The following is a 19839-nucleotide window of genomic DNA, read 5'->3' as shown; positions in this document are numbered from 1 at the left end:
GAAACGTGGATCCCATCAGCCCAGGAGAAACAGCGCACTTGGGAACACCAAAGTCGTTTTAAATAAAATCAGGTGTTTCCAGAAAGCTGGAAATAGAGGGGAGACCTTGTACCTGAGAAGGGACGATGCAAGAGGACCCCACACTCCGGGGTCTCTGTGGTCCAACCCAAGATGAGTCTCAGACACCACCTGATGCCCAAGATGCTTTTCCGGGGGTCCTCGGGGTCTCTACGTGAGACCTCACAGAGCCTGACCTTCCTCACATCTCACCCCAGTCCCTCACATCTGTGGTGGAGACATGCCAAGACCCCAGCGGTGCCCCAAACCACAGAGGGTACCGATTCTCTGCCGGCTGCCTTTTCCTCCACAGCACGCACGTGTGACGACATCTGACTTGTACATCAGCAGAGATGAAGAGCAATGGCTGACAAGGCACCGCACCAGAGTCAGGTGCCTCTGCTCTCCCTCAGAATGCCCCCGGGGCCCGGTGGACCTCTGCAGCCTGGGCAACCTGGGCAGACTGTTTCCCACTCCCTGACTCGAGGACTTTCACATGTCACCAGAGGAAGCACTTCCTGGCGTCACTTTAGCAGGGCTGAGTTTCCACATCCCACATCCCTGCTCCTGTGCTTTGGGACCATTTAAGTAAGGATAAGGCTAGCTGAGCACGGCATTGGTGGACGGGGACAGTCAACTACAAAGTGACCAGCAGTGTACGGAGGGACGGTTCACATCATGGGGGGACAAGGCAGGATGGCAGGAGACCAATCGTGCTACACACGATGCCTGCAATTTAACCTTGTGAATTGTTTGTTTCTGAAGTTTTCCCTTTAATATGTTCAGATCGTGGTTGAGCGTTGGTAAAGGAAACCTCAGAAAGCAAAATTGAGAGTGGGGGCTCCTGCAACCAGTCCAGTCAGTTACCAGATCTCTCCTTTGTAGGATGAGCTAAGTTCTGGGGCCTTGCAGGTGGCATCCGTGCTGAGGAGGCTGTCCCCTGGATGCCCAGGCCTGGCTCCATCCAAATGCCCAGTGACTCCTGTCAGGCTTGCAAGACCCTGGAGTGGGCCTCAGGGCTCCCACCGACCCAGCCCCGCCCCAGCGGCCGTGCTCTATCTGCAGGGCACAAGAGCAAACAGGTTCGGTGGATCGACCGGAGCCCTGGCTCCTTCAGGTCAGGCACAGGAAAAGCAGAGCCCCTGTCTGTCTTCGCCACGGGCGATGCCCTGTCCCGTACAGCAGTCGAGAGAACCAGGACAAGAGGTGGAAGGATTCGTCAAGCAGTGGACGCTGTCCCTGCTTAGAAGTGACATGACCATGTGAAGAGAGACTCCGCACAGTCAAGAGACAGAACAGTCAATGACCAAGGCCTCTGCAAAAGCCAGTGGGTGCGGCGTCAAGCACACAGTGCGGCTTTCTACCCCGGGAACCGCTGCCTAAAGAAAATGGTAACAACGCGACATTTCCAGCATTACTGACAGTGTCAACAAAAACCGCAGCCTGTGAGGACAGAGCCAAGTTCCCCTAAAGAGAAAGTTTGAAAAGTCATAAAGGGTAGAAAGAAAGATCAGAGTAGAGCAAAGACCTAGCGCATCCAGCGACGGACTGCTCAGCCGCGGCAGGGGGGGCGAGTCTGCCCAAAGCCGTTCTCACTGAGATTGCAATAAAAATATCCAGGAGTGATTCTTGAAGATCTCAAAAATGCTCTTGTAACATTTATATGAAAAAACAAAGGTCTGCAACTAAAATACACAACCTCAGAAAGAGGGAAGAGAATGAAAGAGGAAGACCGGGAGAGATTCTACAAAGTGCTAGTTTAAAAAAATAAAGTGACCAGGCATGGTGAGGCACGCCTGTAGTCCCGGCAGCTCGGGAGGCTGAGGCAGGAGGACAGCGAGTTCAAAGCCAGCCTCAGCAAAAGCGAGGCCCTAAGCAGCTCAGGGAGACCCTGTCTCTCAGTAAAATACAAAATAGGGCTGGGGATGGGGTTCAGGAGTTGAGTACCCCTGGGTTCAATCCTTGGTACCCAGATAAATAAATAAAGTGGGATTTGAGCGCAGAAATGTGGAAGATGACCGAGATCTCGAGACCAGACCCCCATGTGGTTAGGGACCTGCACTGAGTGAGAAGGGAATAGTTGTCACTGGGTGCCACCGTCCCTCCTCCTGGATGAAACTGAAATGGGAGCAACTGTCCCTCTCACCTGAAGAAAGCCAGCAAGAGAGAGGGTGGTTGAAACCCGAATGCAGAGATTTGCCAACAAAACTAATACAATAAGCTCTGGGGAGAGCTTGGATCTTGGTCTATGCTCTTCTTATATAAAACCGAAAAAGCATAGATTTGTGGTGAACAGCAAGTGGATTTCATGACTGCAGCATTTGGGATTTGGGTTCAAGGAGGATGGCATCGTTAAACAGGTGGTTGACAGATGGGGGGGGTGGCCCAACAAGAGCCAGGAATGGGCTTGTAGGTCTCACCAGGGGAGACTCCTGGAGGGGCAGGCCAGAGGGCTGGCCAGCAGCCTGCCAGCCGTCCACTCCCTGCCCTGGACCCAGGTCAAAGCCATTTGACAGCTGAGAGCAGAGGTGCAGCAGGTGAGACCCACACATCCTCCTGCCGCTGAATCCCACCATGAGGCCCTGGAAAGAGGTGTCTCTGTTTCAAAGACCTCGTCAAGAAGAAAACCGAATCTGTGTGACAGCCATGGCATTATGTGCTCGCTGTAAACAGGATCTCAGTGTCTCCCCACATTTTTTGTTTTGACGGAATTCTGTCTGACTTTACATATTTTTGCCAACTAATGGGGTGCTGTGTCGTTGCCTCTGTCCTTCCCTCTCCTCTCCTCCCTGCCCTCTCCTTCACCCCTGATCTCTCATTTGACCCCTCCCTTCCCTCCTCCACCCTTTCACTGTCCTGCCTCTCTTTTCTCTTCATTTTTCTTATTTTATCAATTCTAATTTAATTCAGTATGCAATCGTTAAAGTTCAATCTTTTCAGCCTATGCCACATAATTTCCTACCCATGTTTCTCTGGTTAGTAGAGTTGAAGAGACTCTAAGTAATAGTTTTAATAGCACGTGTGGGTATGTGGTTTGCTCTTGAATTTCCACTACTACCGGCGGTTACTCTGATCAAACTGAATTGGTGGTTCAAGTTGACACTGTAACTGGGTCTGTGGAAGCTACGACACACACCTACCCAGCCGAGTTAGGTATTCTTATTCGGTATTATTAGGGAAGTCTGTATTATTATAAAGAGATAATGACTCACTAAATGTTACCCACGTAAGAGAGGAAGAGAAATCCCTCCAACAATGGAAAACAGAGACCTCAGAAAACATGAGGAAATGGGTCAACAAGATGCCTCAAAAACTTTACCCTCCTCCCCAAATAACTAAATCCATAGACGTTGAGATAGATGACATCCCAGAAAAATAATTCAAAAAGTTGATCATTAAAATAATAAATAAACTAAAAGAAGATCTAGGGAATAAGCTTAGAGAGAAAATATAGTATGTGAAAGAGCATCTCAATAAAAAGATTCAGAAAAAGAATCAAATAGAAATAATAGAAATGAAAGAACCAATAAACCAAATAAAAACTTTGGTTGAAAGCCAATAGATGAGAGTGTGGAAGAGAGAATGTCAGGCCCTGAAGACAAGGTATGGGAACATTCATTCAGAAACGAAGGAAAAGATCGAAAAACCACGATAAGAATATCCAAGAACTCTGGGACAACATTAAGAAATCAAACTCAGAAACTGTTGGAATCCAGTCAGGAACCAAGTTATAGGCTAATGGATTCAATAATTGTTTCAGCAAAATAATCACAAAAATAAATAAATTCTGGAATGAGATGTTTCCCGAGGTTTGAGAATGAGACGGACTTTCAGATGGAAGAATTTAGAATCCATAACAGACAGGACCAAAAAGGAATCTCCTCATGACACATTATAATTAAAATGCACACCCAATGGCACAAAGATTGAATTTTAAAAGCCTCCAGGGAAAAGGGGCAGATAACATTTATAGGTCGACCTGTCAGAACAGCATATGTCTTCAACAAAACCCTAAACTCCACGAGGGCTTGAAATGACATGTGTCAAGCCATTCAAGAAAATAACTTCAAACCTATATTTAGAAAGCTATCCTTCAAAATCAGAGAAAAAATAAAACATCCCAAGGTAATTATAAACTAAAAGAATTTATGAAGACTACACCAGCATTTCAAAAAATACTTAAAAAATCTTTCACAAAGAGGAAAATAAAGTCCAGGCCAAAATGGCAGGAAACAATAAACATTTCTCTACAATAGCATTGAATACAAATGGTGTCAAGTCTCCAATTGTGGTGCACACTTGTAATCCTAGTGGCTTGGGAGGCTGAGGCAGGAGGATCATGAGTTCAAAGCCAGCGTCAGCAAAAGCAAGGTGCTAAGCAATACAGTGAGACCCTGTTTCTAAATAAAATACAAAGTAGGGCTGGGGATGTGGCTCAGTGGTTGAATGTCCCTGAGTTTAATCCCTAGTACCAAATTCATTCATTCATTCATTCATCCATTCATTCATTCCAGAGCTTGGGAAGACATTGAACTCATTAGAAGGGTATTCAAGCAATGAAAATTAGAACCAAATTAAACATTAGAAATAAATCAAAATGGCAGGAAATAATAAACATTTTTCTACATTAGATTTGAATACAAATGGTGTCAAGTCTCCAGTTGAAAGACATAGACTGGCAGAGCAGATTAAAAAACAAGACCCCCTATATATTGTCTTCAAACCCTTCACCTCTTAGGCAAAGACATGCACAGACTAAATGTAAAAGAGGAAAAATGATTCCATGTAGATGGTGAAAAAAAACAAGCAGGAGTAGTGGCTCTCATACCACAAGGTAGAATTCAAGCCAAAATTCATCAGAAAAGACAAAGGTCACTTCATACTGGTAATAGGAACAAAGTAGAGGAAGGTAAAACTATAGTAAATTTTAAGTGCATCCGCTTACATACAACAAACACTACTCAACATAAAGGCTCAAACTACTGAGAGACAATATTACGAGGTGATCTCAACACACCTGTCTCACCAAAAGGCATAAAATCAGTAGACTCCACAGACCTAAGAAACTTGTTAGTCACACGACCTAACAGGTAACCATAGCACACATGACCCAGCAACAGCTGCAGGAGCTTCCCTCTCTGCCCTCCAAAATTTACTATTATGTCACAAAGTAGGTCTTGCCAGATCAATCAAAATCAAAAAATCAATATAATCCCTTCCATATTATCAGATCATCATGGAAAAAATCATGAATCAAAAAGCAAGAAAAACTATAGAAACTACCTAAACACATGGAGATTGATAAACACACTTTTTAAATGAAAACACATTTTATTGTTTTGTATCAGATAATTCAGATTCAAAATTAGATTGTGTGTGTGTATAAATAATATATATGGCAAATGCCATAATATTATTCTTCTCTCTGCCTAACAAACTAAACTCCAATGTGTATATGTACCACATTTTCCGAATTGACTCATTTATTGAGGGGCATCTGGGCTGATTTTGTAATTTGACTATTGTATATTGTGCTGTTATGAACATGGAAATGGCCGTATCACTATAGTATGCTGATTTTAGTTCTTTGGGGTCAATACTGAGGAGTGGGATAGCTGAGTCGTATGGTGGTTGCATTCCTAGATTTTTGAGGAATCTCCATTCTGCTTTTGAGATTAGTTGTTTTAACCTCAGCCCCACAAACAATGTATGAGTGGACATTTCCCCCGTATCCTCACCGATATTTATTATTGTCTCTATTCCTGACAATTGTCAACTGTTTGGAATGGGAGGAAATCTTAGTGCAGTCCTGGTTGGCATTGCTCTCATTGCTAGAGATGGTAAACATTTTTTTTTCATATATTTGTTGACCCTGCATTTTTTATTTCATAAAATGTCTGTTTAGTCTTTTTTTCTATTTATTGATTGGGTTATTTGGGGTTTTGGTGTTAATTTGTTGGTGTTTTAAGTTCTTTATATATTCTGGATATGAATCCCCTGTTTTAGTGAGATTTTTTTCAACACTGTCACCTGAAAAAGGCCCGAGAAGAACAATTTTTGAGGAGAAAAAGTTTATTTGGAACCCATGGTTTCAGAGGTCCCAGTCCATAGATGGCTTTAACGCCACTGGTCTGGACCTGAGGGAGGCAGGACGTCATGGCAGAGAGTGTGGCTGAAGACAGCAGCTGGGGATGTGGCAGTCAGGACACAGAGACTCTGCTCCTCAAGGTCAAAGTATATACCCTAGGGCACGGCCCCTGACCTACGTCATCCAGCCACGCTGGGCCTGCCTGTAACTACCCAGTTAGTTGACATTAGTGAACTCGAGCACTAACAAGGTTAAGGCTTCCTTACACCGTCACTTCACCTCTGAGTTTCCCTGATTGTCTTATACATGAGCTTTGGGGAAACAAACCTAAGACCCAACATCGGTCAGAGGAGCCGCTGGCAGAGACGTCCCCCTTGTGTAAACTCTCTCATCAGGCTCTTGGTCATTTTCACGTTGTCCAGAGCTTTTGATTGATGGCATCACACCTATTCATTCTTGGTGTACTTCTTGACCTGTGAGGTGTTGGTAAGGAAGTCAGCCCTGAACCTCGGACGGAGTGCTGAGCCTATGTTCTCTTCTATCGTTTGCAAAGTTTCTGGTTTAATTCCTAAGTCTTTGGTCCATTTTGGTTTGACTTTTGTGTAATTTTCTTCTACGTATGGGTATCTAGTTTTTCCAGCACCATCTGTTAGAAGACTGACTTTTCTCCAGTATGTATTTTTGGCATCTTTGTTAAGTATCAGATGGCTATAAGTATATGGGTGGGCGGGGTTGTGGCTCAGCAGTAGAGCATCACCTAGCACATGCGAAGCCCTGGGTTCGATCCTCAGCACCACATAAAAATAAATAAATAAATAAAGATATTGTGTTTGACTATGACTAAAAAAATAAAAATGTTAAATAAAATATGTATGGGTTTGTCTCTGTGTCTTCAATTCTGTTCCACTGGTCTTTGTATCTATTTTGTTGTCAATAAAATGCTGGTGTTATTACTGTAGTTTTTTAGTATAATACAAGGTATAGTGCTCATTCTTTTGCTCAGGATTGTTTTGGCTGTTCTGGGTCCCTTATTATTTTAAATTAATTTTAGAAATTTTTATTCTAGTTTGTGAAGAATGTCATTAGCATTTTTATGGGGATTACACTGAATCTGTAGAGTTTGGTTATATGACCATTTTGACAGTATTCAGTCTGCATATCCAAGACTGTGGGCAGTCTTCCCATCTTTGTTTTGTTTGAATTTATTTTATTTCATTGTATTTATTTTTTGGAAGATCTTTCCATCTTCTAAGGTCTTTTTAAATTTATTTCTTCAGCATTCTGTAATTTCATTGTAGAGATCTTTCAACTCCTTGGTTAGACCAATACCCAGGTATTTTGTTTTAACTTTTGAGTTTATTGTGAATGGGATGGTTTTCCTAATTTCTTTCTCAGTGGAATCACGATTAGAGTATGGGAAAGCTTTGGGTTAATGAATGTTCATCTCCTCCTGCTACTTCATTGAATTCCTTTCTTCATTCTAGAAGTCTGCTATGGAGTATATGGTGTATCTACGTAGAGGATCATGCCATCAGTAAAAAGAGCACTTGGGCTTCTCCTATTTGAATCCTTTTAATTTATTTCTCTTGCCTTATTGTCTGGCTAGAGTTTCAAGGTATATATTGAATAGGAGTAGTAAGAGTGGACATGCTGCCTGTCTTGTTCCTGATTTTATAGGAAATGTTTTAGTCCCCCCTCCACCATTCCACCATGTGATATTGGCTTTGGATTGATATATATGTGTGTGTGTATAATATATATATATATATATATATATATATATATTATTGAGGGAAGTTCCTTCTATCCCTAGTTTCTCCACTGTTTTTAACATAAATGGGTGCTGTATTTTATCAAAAGCATTTTCTGCACATTCTGAAATGGTTATATGATTTTTGTCCTTAATTCCATTTATGTGGTGAACTATATTTATTAATTTGCAAATGTGGATTCCAGCTTGCGTTTCTGGAATAAAACCTACTTGGTCATGGTGTATTACCTTTTTGATGTGTTTTTAATGTGGTTTGCTAATATTTTGCTAAGGACTTTTTGCATCTGTTTGTCAAGAATGGTTGTCTCTAGTTTCATGTGTCTTTGTCTGGTTTTGGTGTCTGGGCTATTCCGACTTCATAGAATGTATCTGATACTGCTCCTTCTTTCAGTTTCATAGAATAAGTTGAGAAACATTGGTGCTATTTCTTCTTTACAGGTCTGCTAGAACCCAGCTGAGAACCCCTGTGGTCCTGGGCTTCCTTGTTGGAAGTCCGCTCACTCCTGTCTGTTTCTTGCTTGCTGTTGGTCTTTTTAGACTCTACATCTTCCTGTTTCAATTTGGGCAGGTCGTATGTGTCTAGGAATTTGTTAATGTTTTCTGTATCTCCAGTTTGATGGTGTACACATTTTCAAAATAGTTTCTAGTGATTCTCTGGAGTTCAGAAGTGTCTGTGTTATTACCTTCTTTTTCATCTCTAATCTTGTTTAATTGGGTCTTCTCTCTCATTCATTTTGGTTAGTTTGGCTGAGGGTATATCAATGTATTTATCTTTTTATAGATCCAACTCTGTTGCATTGATCATATTTATTATTTTTTATTCTCAGTTTCATCTACAAACTTTACCATATTCCATCTTCTCCTGATTTGGGATCAGTCTGTTCCACCTTTCCTAAGGCCTTGAGGTGCATCATAAGCTTACTAATTTGGGATCTTTCTATTTTCCTAATATAAGAACTCAGTGCTATAAAATTTCCTCTCACAACTGCTTTCATAGTGTCCAAGAGATTTTGATATGTTATATATCTGTTGTAATTTATTTCTTTTTTTAAAAAATTACTATTTTTAATATCTTCGTTCTATTTATTTATTTTTATGTGGTGCTGAGGATTGAACCCAGGCCCTTGCACATGCTAGGTGATCACTCTACTGCTGAGCCACAACCCCAGCCCTGTTGTAATTTATTTCTAAGAATTTCTTCTCTGAGTTTTATCTATGATCAATTTCTTAATTTAAAAGAGTATTGCTCAATCTCCATGTATTTATACGGTCTTCTTACTTTTCTGGCTGTTGATTTCTAGTTTTATATCATCATGATCTCATAGGATCCAAAATATTTCATCAACTCTTTTTGTTTTGCTAAGACTTACATTGTGACCTAGAATATGGTGGACTTTGGAAAAGCTTCCATGAGCTGCTGATAAAACGATAAATTGAGCTATTTGGGGTGAAATAGTCTTAGATATCTATTATGTCCATTTGATTTATAGTATTGTTGAAGTCAATAATAAATTTATTGATTCTATGTTTTTATGACCTGTCTATTGGTGATAAGGGTGTGTTAAAATCACAATATTGTTGGATTGCCGGTTATCTGGGATTTAATGCCAAGAAATTTTTTATGTAATTAGGTGAACTGACATTTGGGGCATATATAAAACTGTTGTTATATTTTCTTGTTGGATTGTTCCATTTACCAGGATGAAATGGCTTGTCTCTTCTGATTAATTCTTCCTTGAAATCTGCCTTGTCAGATATGAGAATAGCTATTCCTGCTTATTTTCATACTCCATTTGTGTGCAATATTTTCCATCATTTTACCTTCAGCCTGTGGGTATCTTTGCCTACAGATGAGTCTCTTGAAAACAGTATACAGTCGGAGCTTGCTTTTTGCTCCATTTCTAATCTATGTTTTCTAATTGGTGAGACCACTTACATCCAGTATCAGTGTGAATATGTTTCTGTGGTTTCCTGCCATTGTGGTTTGTTTGCTCTATTCAATTCTGTCTTGATTTTCATTTAGTGGGCTACTCTCCAGTGATCTTAATCTATTTGGGAGCCTTGGGCTTGTTTTGGGGTACACCAGAGTGCACCTTACCTTTTAGTATTCTTTTTAGTGCTGGTTTGGAGGTCAGGCCTTCTTTTAGTTTATCCCTCTCATGGAAAGTTTTTATTTCCCCATTTATATTGAAAAGAGAGCTTCTCTGGATATCGCAATCTTGGCCGACAATGGTTCTCATCCCAGGCCTTCCTTGATTCCAGGGTCTGGGTTGTGGAGCCTGGGTTGTGACCCTCACTAGCACGGCTCTACATGGGCCCTTGTACTGTGTTCTCGCCTTTTGGATTCTTTCCTTATTTTATGGGTCAGGCATTTTTATTGTGATCTGTCTTGGAGACGTGCTCTTGTGTCTTGTCTAGGTGGGGTTCTGTGTGCTTCCTGTGTGTAGATGTCTGTGTCTTTTGTTTTGTGTGGAAAGAGATTTCTGGGCTGTCTCACTGAAGATGCTCCTGGTGCTGTCAGCTCGCATTACCTGTTCTCCTCTACCCCAGCGACATTCAGGTTTGATCTCTTTGTCTGTCCCAGGGTTCTTCGATGTTCTGATCATGGTCTTTTTTTCTTTTATCGTATACTAAATATTTAAGACCTGAAGTTCTGTCTTCCAAGCATGTGAAATTCTATTTCCTTTCAATCTAACTATTGGTGATGCTTTCAAATGATTTTTTAAAATGATTTGTCTTTTCTTTCTAGGAGTTCTGATTGTTTTCTTTTCAACATCTCTATTTTTTTTTATTGAAATGACTTTTCATCTCCTATATTTGCTGTCTTAATTTGTTCATTAGGTCTTCTTTTAGTTCATTGAACACTTTACTAATCAGATTTTCATGATCTTTCTCTGGAATGTCACTCACTTCCATATCTCTGTTGGGTGATTGTGAATTTGGGGGGACATTTGATTGCCTATGTCCTCCTTGTCAGTGGTCTTGGCCCTGTGCATCAACTGATTTGGATTTCCCTTTTTTAGACATGAGTCCTTTTGTGAGTAGCTACCGTCTTTGTTCTGGACTTCTCTCTGTTCCTGATGTAGGAGTGGACGTCCAAGAGTGGAAGCCGAGGTCTCTCTCATGGTCCTCCTTGAGTGGGGTTTTTCTCACCAAATCACTGTGATAAAGCATTATTGAGGCTCAGGTGAGGCAAGACCATTGCAGGGCGGGATTTGCTGCTACCTGGCTGAATTGTGAGTGTTGCTCAGCAGAATAATCTCAGCTCTGTGAACTTGATGTGTTCAGTCACTTTTCAGACTCTCTTAGAGGAAAGGGAGAGCCAAGAACAGGACTAATGTTAGGTGCAGATGTCCAGCCTTAAGAACAATGCCTGGTTTCTACTTGACATCAGTGACAGTGATTTGTACCTTTATAGGAATAGTAGGGTCAGCACTGAGCATGAGTACCAACAGTAAATGGCTGTGAACTAGATCAGGCACTAAACAGACGGTGTCTACTACTGTATTAATAATCACAATGACATGAATGGGGTAGGAACTACACAAACTATAATCCTATCAGATAGCGGGATTTCAGCTTCTTACAAAGGAAAAAATAGGAAGATAAGAGAAAGCTTGAGATATTTAACAAATTTAACAGGGTGAAAGCAGGAGACGCGTGGTCGATGTCGGGAGTAGAGAAGGAGAAATAAAAATTTAACTATTTAGTAATTTTAAAAAATACAAGAGGAAGAGGAAACAGGAATATGTGGCTGTTAGTGGGGAAAGGGACTGAAGAAATGTCAGAAAAGTCATGGACAGGCAAGCGTAAGATCAACAACTCAAACCTAGTTACGCCCTGACTAAGTCAAACCAAGGCTAAGTAATTCATGAAAGAGACAGAAAGCCATTAAAATGAAAGTAAAATCACATATACATATATATAAAATCTTGCAGAATGGCAAATTGATAAAAAAATGAAATTATATTTAACTTTTAAAAGTTTTTCAAGAGTGAAAAATGGGGTAAATAAGGTGGAAGAAAAATGTTAAAAGAAAAGTCCCAATTAGCAATGCAGAGCTTGTTTGTGCTGTTGAAACTGTTGGCAGGGATAGATTTTCATTTTTCATGTTTTTCAGCTCTGCAGTCTTTGGACCGAGGACTGGGAATTGTTAGATCATCACCTCGTGGTCCTCGCCTGGCTGCCAGCCCTGGGGACGAGGAGCCACAGCTGGTTGTAGGAGCACCTCCCAGACTAGGATAGGATAGAGGGAGGAGGGCAGGTGCACTGTGCATTCAGGTAGCAGGGGTGGTGCGGAGTTCTAAACTGGGAGTCCCCGTGGTTGGCGTTTAATCGTGGCTGGCTTTGGTACTCTGATGGCAGGTTTCTGAGGTTTGATACACCCCTGTCTCTGGAGATGCCAAGCTCTGCTCACGGACTGGGTCTGTGAGGCCTCTGATAAAATCACTTTTAAGGTGTGGGGACTGAACCCCCACAGGCTGCACTCACCACTGAATACGACTTCCTGGAGTGCAGATGGTACTGGGTGGCCATGATCGGTGGCTCCCCGGGAGCTCCCACGGGGCACCAGCACCAGGCGCTCTCTCCCCTTGGTATGGGGAGGCTTGCTGCTGGGTTCAGAGGCAGCGTCCTCTGAGTTCTCCCCTCCCGTCTCTGCCCCACGCTGCTCTCATCAGTTCCCACCTCCGTGACTGGTTCCCGCCAAACTGTCTGCCATGGCCCAAGGGATTTTGACCATTTCCCTCCACCCCACCCCAACTCTGAGTCCGTATCAGATTCCCTCTCTGGGGACAGGTTCCTGGGCCCATTTCCTCCCCACCCTGCGCCCCCCGCCTCGGCAGCCCGCAGGCAGGTCTTAGACACGCGATTTCTTATGTTCAAAGAGTCTGACGTTCTGTGTCTCTAGGCTCCTTCACAGTCCAGTGTTAGGTGGCAGTGAGTCCCTGGTGCCCACCACACCGAGGACCAGTCTTCCGCTGCTTAGGCCTGGTTCTGAGGGGCTGCTGAGAAGCACCTTCTCCCCAATCCTCCATCTTCTGTCCTCTCAACACACTTCCAAATGGCAGCCCAGCCCACTAACCAGCTCCCTTGGCCAAGGTCATTCAGAAGCCCAGCCGTGACCCTGGACAGAAGGATGCTCACCCTTGGTGAGCAGAACAGAGTCTCTAGGCACCGACTCCCCTACTCAGCAGGAAGCACATTCGCCATGTGGTTCAGTGTTTTGTTTGTGAGGAGGCTTTCTGGCCTGGACAGGGGGAGGGAGGCCCATCTTCCGGTGACACTGTGAAGGCCCAATGCTCCTGTGGTTAGGAGCCCGTGAGCAGAGGGCCTCTGCAGCAGGAGGGCAGGGGGCAGTCAGCAGCAGCCTCACCTGAGACCAAGAGAGGAGGTGAGGAAAGACGCTCCGGGGACGGTCAGCTTTCCCAGGCGTGTGCAGGCCTTTGTTGGCAGACAGGTCACCCAGGAGACCACGTGGCCATAAGGCAGAGGGCATGCTGCTCTCCAGTCTCCAAGGCACTGACCCCCAGAAACCAATGGAAGAACAAGGACTGCGGAACTCACAGTGAGGATAAGTGGGAGCCAGAGGCTGCGACCTTCCTGCTGTCATGGTGTCCAACAGGAAGCAAAAGGTGAAAGGGAGGGACAAAGACCAAATGGAACAAATGGACATGAATGATGACTGTTTTTATTGTCACTTTAACTGAAAGAGCTGATGGCAACAATGTGGTGGAGGAGAAGGTTTTCTGGCCCACAGTTTCAGAGGTTCCATCTGTGGATGGCCGACTCCTTGGCCCTAGGCCCCCAGTGAGCCAGAACATCATGGCGGAAGGGCCTGGAGGAGGACAGCAGCTCAGGACAGGGTACCAGGAACCAGAGAGAGCTCCACTCACCAGGGACAAAATATAGACCCCAAGGGCACATCCCAGTGGCCACCCCCTCCAGCCACACCCCTCCTGCCTGCAGTCACCGCCCAGTTAACTTCTATCAGTGGATTAATCCACTGACCAGGTCACACCTCTGCTGACCCCTCATCTCACCTCTGAGCCTTCTGACATGGCGTCCCACACGAGCTCTGGGAGACCCCTCACATCTAAACCATGACATTGGCACATACCTAAACGTACAATGTTAGCAACTCTATCAAGTGTAAAGGCACAGCATCCTTCAAGTAAACAACCAAGGGTCAGGTGACATAGAAATGATGAAATCTCGTCATTTGCAGCCACCTGGATGCAGCCGGGTGAAGCCAGGCAGATTTTGAAAGTCAAGCACTTGTTCTTCCTCCTTTAAGGAACGCCTTGCATCACTCTGTGGAAGTACAGGACAGAACGTGGTCAGCAGGGACAGGAGGGCAGCAGGGAGGGGCTGGGAGGAAGCCACCAGGGGCCTGGGGAGCCTGGGAAGGGTGCTGAGCAGGAGCTGGGCAGAAGAAGAGCAGGTGGACGGGGTGAAGGGGTGCCTGCGTGGAGTGCCCATGACCCCCAGAGTCCGCACAGCTAACAGGTGCTAATGACCATATCCTACGTAAGAAAAACGGGGGTTAAAGACAACGCCACCCAGAGATGGCATAAGAAAACACCGGGACAAGACAGACGGAGCAAATGTGCAGCAGTCGAAGCTGTTGCAGTTGTCACCAAAGGAGAACTCAACTGTCACATGCAGTAATAGGGTTAAGTCATTAGAAAGGCACAACAGCAAGAGCCCAGGCAAGATGTCCCCACATTCAAATAAGAAGACAGTCCCTGCAGGTCACTCAAGTCCGCCAAGAAAGACATTCCGGTGACTTTGCCAGGAAATTTGGAATTTTAAATGAAATATACCGATTTCTTGCAAAACACAGCTTCCCCAAATTACCCAAGAATAACATTTAAAAATCTCAGTGGCTTCAGGGTTTGTGCTTCAAAATACCTGAAGATGATAAGACACTGCCAGAGACATGAAGTGCAGAGAGTAAGTAGAATAATAGATTGTATATTCACAGTGTCACCAGTGCCCAGCCAGGAACAGGAGGAAATGTATTATGATAAAGGAGATCTTTTAAAAAGAAACAAAAACCTATGGCTGCCATCATATTTCCTGAGCAAATATTGAAACCTTCCCTAAGATCAGGAAAGAGAAAATAATTTATGGTATTTTCTGTAATAAAGAAAGAAGAGGGTAATTAAAAGCATATTAATAGGAAGAAAAATTAAAAACATAGTTATATATGAAAGAAAATCTAAAATTATCAGCAGAAAATTATGCATATTACTGGAATAAATAAGGGACCTTAGCAAAATTCCTTGATTTAGTTTAAAATACCAAATAGATTATGTCTTTATCCAAGCAACAATAATTAGAAAATAAAATGTTTTAAGTTACCTTTTATAGTAACATCAAACACAAAGCCCAAAACCTAGGGGGAAATAACAAAAAATGTTAAGTAACTACATTAAAGACCACTGATCTCGTTGAGGAATGACGGATCTAGATAAACACACCCGTTCAGTGACTTGCAGACACAATACTGAGAAAACATCCGTTTTCCCGTTTATTGATAGAGTCCACATAGCTCCACCAAAACTTCATCTTTATGAGTGTGAGTATGTGAGTGTGTGTGAGTATGTGTGAATGTTTGTGTGTGTGAGAGTATGTATGTTAGTGTGTGTGAGGTGTGTGTGTGAGAGAGTGAGTGTGAGAGTATGTGTGTGTGTATGTGTGTATGAGCATGTGTGAGTATGAATGTGTGTGAGTGTGTGTAGGTGTAAGTGTGTGTGAGTGTGAGTGTGTGAGAGAGTGTGTTTATGAGAGAGTGTGTGAATATGTGAGGGTGTGTATGTTAGTGTGTGTGAGGTGTGTGTGAGAGAGTGTGAGTGAGAGTATGTGTGTGAGTGTGTGTGTGTGTGAGTGTGTGTTAATGTGTGAGTGAGCGTGTGTGAGTGTGTGTGAGTATGTGAGTGTGTATAGTATGTGAGTGTGTATGAGTGTGTGTGTGCCTTTGAGTGTAAGTATGTGAGTGCATGTGAAAGATGGGGGTGGGGAATAATGCGCACAGAAATGCAAAGTGCTGAGAAGAACCACCACCATCATGAAGAACCAGGTGGCAGCTGGCACTCTTGTCACCAGGTAGCGGGAAGCGCCGTGACACAGGGTGCCTAATGGAAGGTGTGGAAGAGGGTTCCCAGAAGGTGGTGGGGGCAGACTGGGACTCGGCCCTGCCGTGTGGCCGCACGCCGACAGCGTCTGACCGGGGAGCTGTTCTGAAACCCAGTCTGTCTGAGGCCTGCAAGCTGCGGGGTGAGACTGGACAGTGAGTGAGTCGGTTTTGCTCAATTTCCCTCCAAACCTGAGAGCAGCGGTCTGTCTCCACCCCACAGGGTGCCCCTTTTGGGAGCCGGTCATTTAAGAACGAGGACATTGGACAGCCACCACACACGCGGGGGAATTTAGAGAATGGTGGCGCTTGCCCAGGGAAAGGCACGAGCCTGGGACAGGCTGATCCCCAAACAGATGACCTAGAACATCATTTTAAAAATCAAGCCCTTGCAAACAGGGAGATGCCAGTCTCCAGAGTGACCACACGACATGACGCCAGGGCCTCGTTTACAGCCAAGAGATCCCAAGGCTCAGAAAGAAAGCGGAGGAATGGCCTTCAAAGGGGAAGCTGGGTCAGTAGTACGGTCCCTGAGGAAGACCAATCTCAGTCCACGGGACAAAGACTGGATGCTCTTAATGACGCTCCAAGAGGTCGCAGGCGGCAGGGTGGCGTGGCAGGATTCCACAGTGGGGGTAACTGACACGGCGAGTTCCACCCGTGTTCTAATGAGCAGATGAAAAGGGCCCGTGAACTTGGAAATAGACAACTCAAAGTGCCAAGTCTGAGGGACACAGAGAAGGAAGACAGAAAGAACGAGGACCGGGCCTCAGGGAGCGGCGGACACCACCTAGACAGTGAGCGCCAGAGAGCCAGCGGGGACGCCGGTGGGGGCAGGCAGAGCGCTGAGGAGACAAGCGCCCAGCTCCCCAGGCCCGGGGAAGACAGGGACCCAGACACCCAGGAGCTCAGGGAACTCAGGAAGGTCAGCCCGGGAGTCCACCCGAGACATGTTATCATCAAACCATCCAAGACTTTTCCGAGAGAAGAGCAGCTGGGAGAGGGGAATGGCCACCTCTAAGAGATGCTCGGGGAATCGGCCAACTCCCCATCAGGATCTTGGAGGCCAGGGGCGTTGGGCGGCTGTATTCCACACTCCAAAGGGGAAAATATCAACAGAGAACGGTGTGTCTGGCAAAACAGGGATTCAAAATGGGGTGGAATTAAGGCATTCTGAGGTAGCTGAAAGTGAAAGATAATCTTTACCTCTAGAGCTGTCCTGTAAGGCATGCTCAGGAGAGTCCTGTGAAGTGACCAAAAAGGGAAATAGATGGCACCTTGAAGCTGTGTGGATGAGAATCCCATAGGGTAAACACACAGACAGTTAGAAATGCTCGGATGGTTGCAACTTTGGCTTGAAACAATGCTCTTTTGTTTTCTGAATGGTTTAAGAAAATAATGCCATAAGATTATTCGTCTTTGTTCCCACAATATGTAAAGATGAAGTTTTGTCACATGGGTAACTGGGAGGTCTAGGGACAGAGGTACACAGGTCCAGAGTTTTCTATATTTATGTCAAAAATTCGTTAGAGGGCTGAAAGCTTAGGATATTACATGTAATCTCTCTCATAACGACAAAAGATAGCTGTAGAATAGGCACCAAAAGAAATAATAAGGCAACTAAAATGTTTAAATGCAAAAATTCAACTAAAACAAGTGACAGTAATGCAGGAATTAAGGGGCAAAGGGGGATAAGGCATGTAGAAAATGAGAACGAGACAAAAGTCCTTCCGTATCAGCAATTACTCTAAATGTAAATGTCTCAAACTCTCCAAGTGAAACACAGGGATCATTGGAATAGATTCAAACAGGAAAAAAATACCCAGCTGTCAGACTGTGCAAGGAAGAATGGCTAAAACAGCCATCTTTATATATTCTGCCACACTTTTTAAACAATAAATGTATTTTTTAGAAGATGAGTGGCTGAAAGAGGCTGGGTGTGAGCAGGTGGCAGGCTCCGGTGGGGCCCGTGGAGTCGGGAGGTCGGGCAGTGCAGCAGTTCCCTGGTGCAGGAGTGCATGACTTCACCTCTGCAAAAACACAGACGTACAACAAAGACTGAGGCCTCAGGAAAACCAGAGGCTTCGCTTGATAATAACGTGTCAAAGATGTGGGTGACAAAGACGTGTACTGTGGCCCAGATCATTGGAACAGAAGGGAGAGTCCAGAGGCCAAGGCCACGAGGCCCATCATGTGACAAAGTGGCTGCAGGAGGCAGTGGCTGCCTTTCAATGGCCTCCACCCCTGGGGAAACGAGGACCCTGAGCAAAATCCTCATGTTTAACCCATCTCCCACCAACTCCACTCCAGGTGGAGCCTCAACTTCAGAGCAGCAGAAAATACTAATCTAGATGACGGAAAATGCCACCAACACAGCACTAGCCACAGTGGGATGAATGAATTGGGTCTTATTAAAATCGAGGACTTCTGAGAGCTTCTTCCTGCAAAGCGGAACTTTAAAAGAGTGAAAGACAGGAGGACATTTTTGCAAGACATTCGCAATATGGAGGGCCAATACATGAAAACAACTCTGCCTGCCCTCCCTCCCCCCTCCCTTCCTCCCCCCTCCCTCCCTCCCTCCCTTCCTTCCTTCCTTCCCCTTGTCTTTCTATTTACCTGAGAGATGTGCAGCAGGGTTTTCTCTGGAGGGAGCTCTCAGAGGCTTTGTGTGCTGGTGGGCAGGTCCACCTTCTCATCACCATCACGGTTTCCGGGGGTGCAGAAGGGCGCTGACCGAGGAATGGCCGCTGTGGGCAGATCCAGGTGTCCAGGTGTGGCACCTCTTGCACGTCACAGCTGGATGCTTCTGAGAGTGGCCGCTGCGTTCTTGGTGGTGGTGCTCTGCATGCAGGAGGTGGCCACTCTTTCTGGGTGGATCATCCCCTTCATGACCATCAGGACACCTGGGCCATTAGCTGCTGGCTCTGTGCCCACAGCCAGTCATAAGCACAGCAGTGGCCTCATGGTCTGGAGTGGTGCTCTCTGCTGATTCTTCTGGATCAGGAGCCTGGAGTCGTTCCTTGTGACCCTCCCCCACGTGTCTTCTTCCTCTGCTGGCCAGAAATGGGGCCAGAGGGCCACGTATTTACTTATTTAACTCTATCTTTTTTTATTGATTCATTTACTCCATAGTCGAATGCATCTCAACATGTAGTTCACAGTGGACGCAGCTTGTCCCCCTGGCTGGACGTAGAAAGACAACCCTGCGTTTCCTTCACAGCAGGAGACCAACAGGCAACAACAGGGAGGAGGCGGAAGAGGAGCCTGTGACACAGGCTTCCGAAGGTGAGCAGGGAAAGGCCGCTCTGTCAGTCATCAGCCAGCGCATTTCAGAGCCACAAGGGGCTGCAAGGGTGCCTCCTGCCATGGCCAGAAGTCTAGGCGCGGACAGCACCAGGCGTCCATAGGGACCGGGGACAGCAGAGGTGCTGACGCAGGGCTGCTGGGAGCGGGCGGCGCACAGGACTCTGAGCACCACTGACATCGTCCACCACACCCCGGGCTGAGCCTCGTCCCCTACACACCCAGGAGAAACGGGCAAGATGTGACCCAAGACACGACGCCCCTGAGGCCGGATTCTAATGGCCGAATGGTGGGACAGCCCGTGCTCTCCGAGGAACAGATGGAGGTGCCCGGAGCTTCTCCCCGCAGAACGCGGTCCAGACGCGGGAAAACGAAGGCTGCTGCTTCTGAGGACACGGCTGGCCCCATGGACGTGCCCGGAGCTCAGGGCCTGGTCTAGCCACCTCCTCCACAGCTCCTCCCTGGTCTGTCCGGCACCCTCCA

This window comes from Spermophilus citellus (genome assembly GCF_964194105.1).
Source record: "Spermophilus citellus genome assembly, chromosome: 10".
In the NCBI taxonomy this organism is placed as follows: domain Eukaryota; kingdom Metazoa; phylum Chordata; class Mammalia; order Rodentia; family Sciuridae; genus Spermophilus; species Spermophilus citellus.
Note: the sequence above shows the minus strand (reverse complement) of the source record.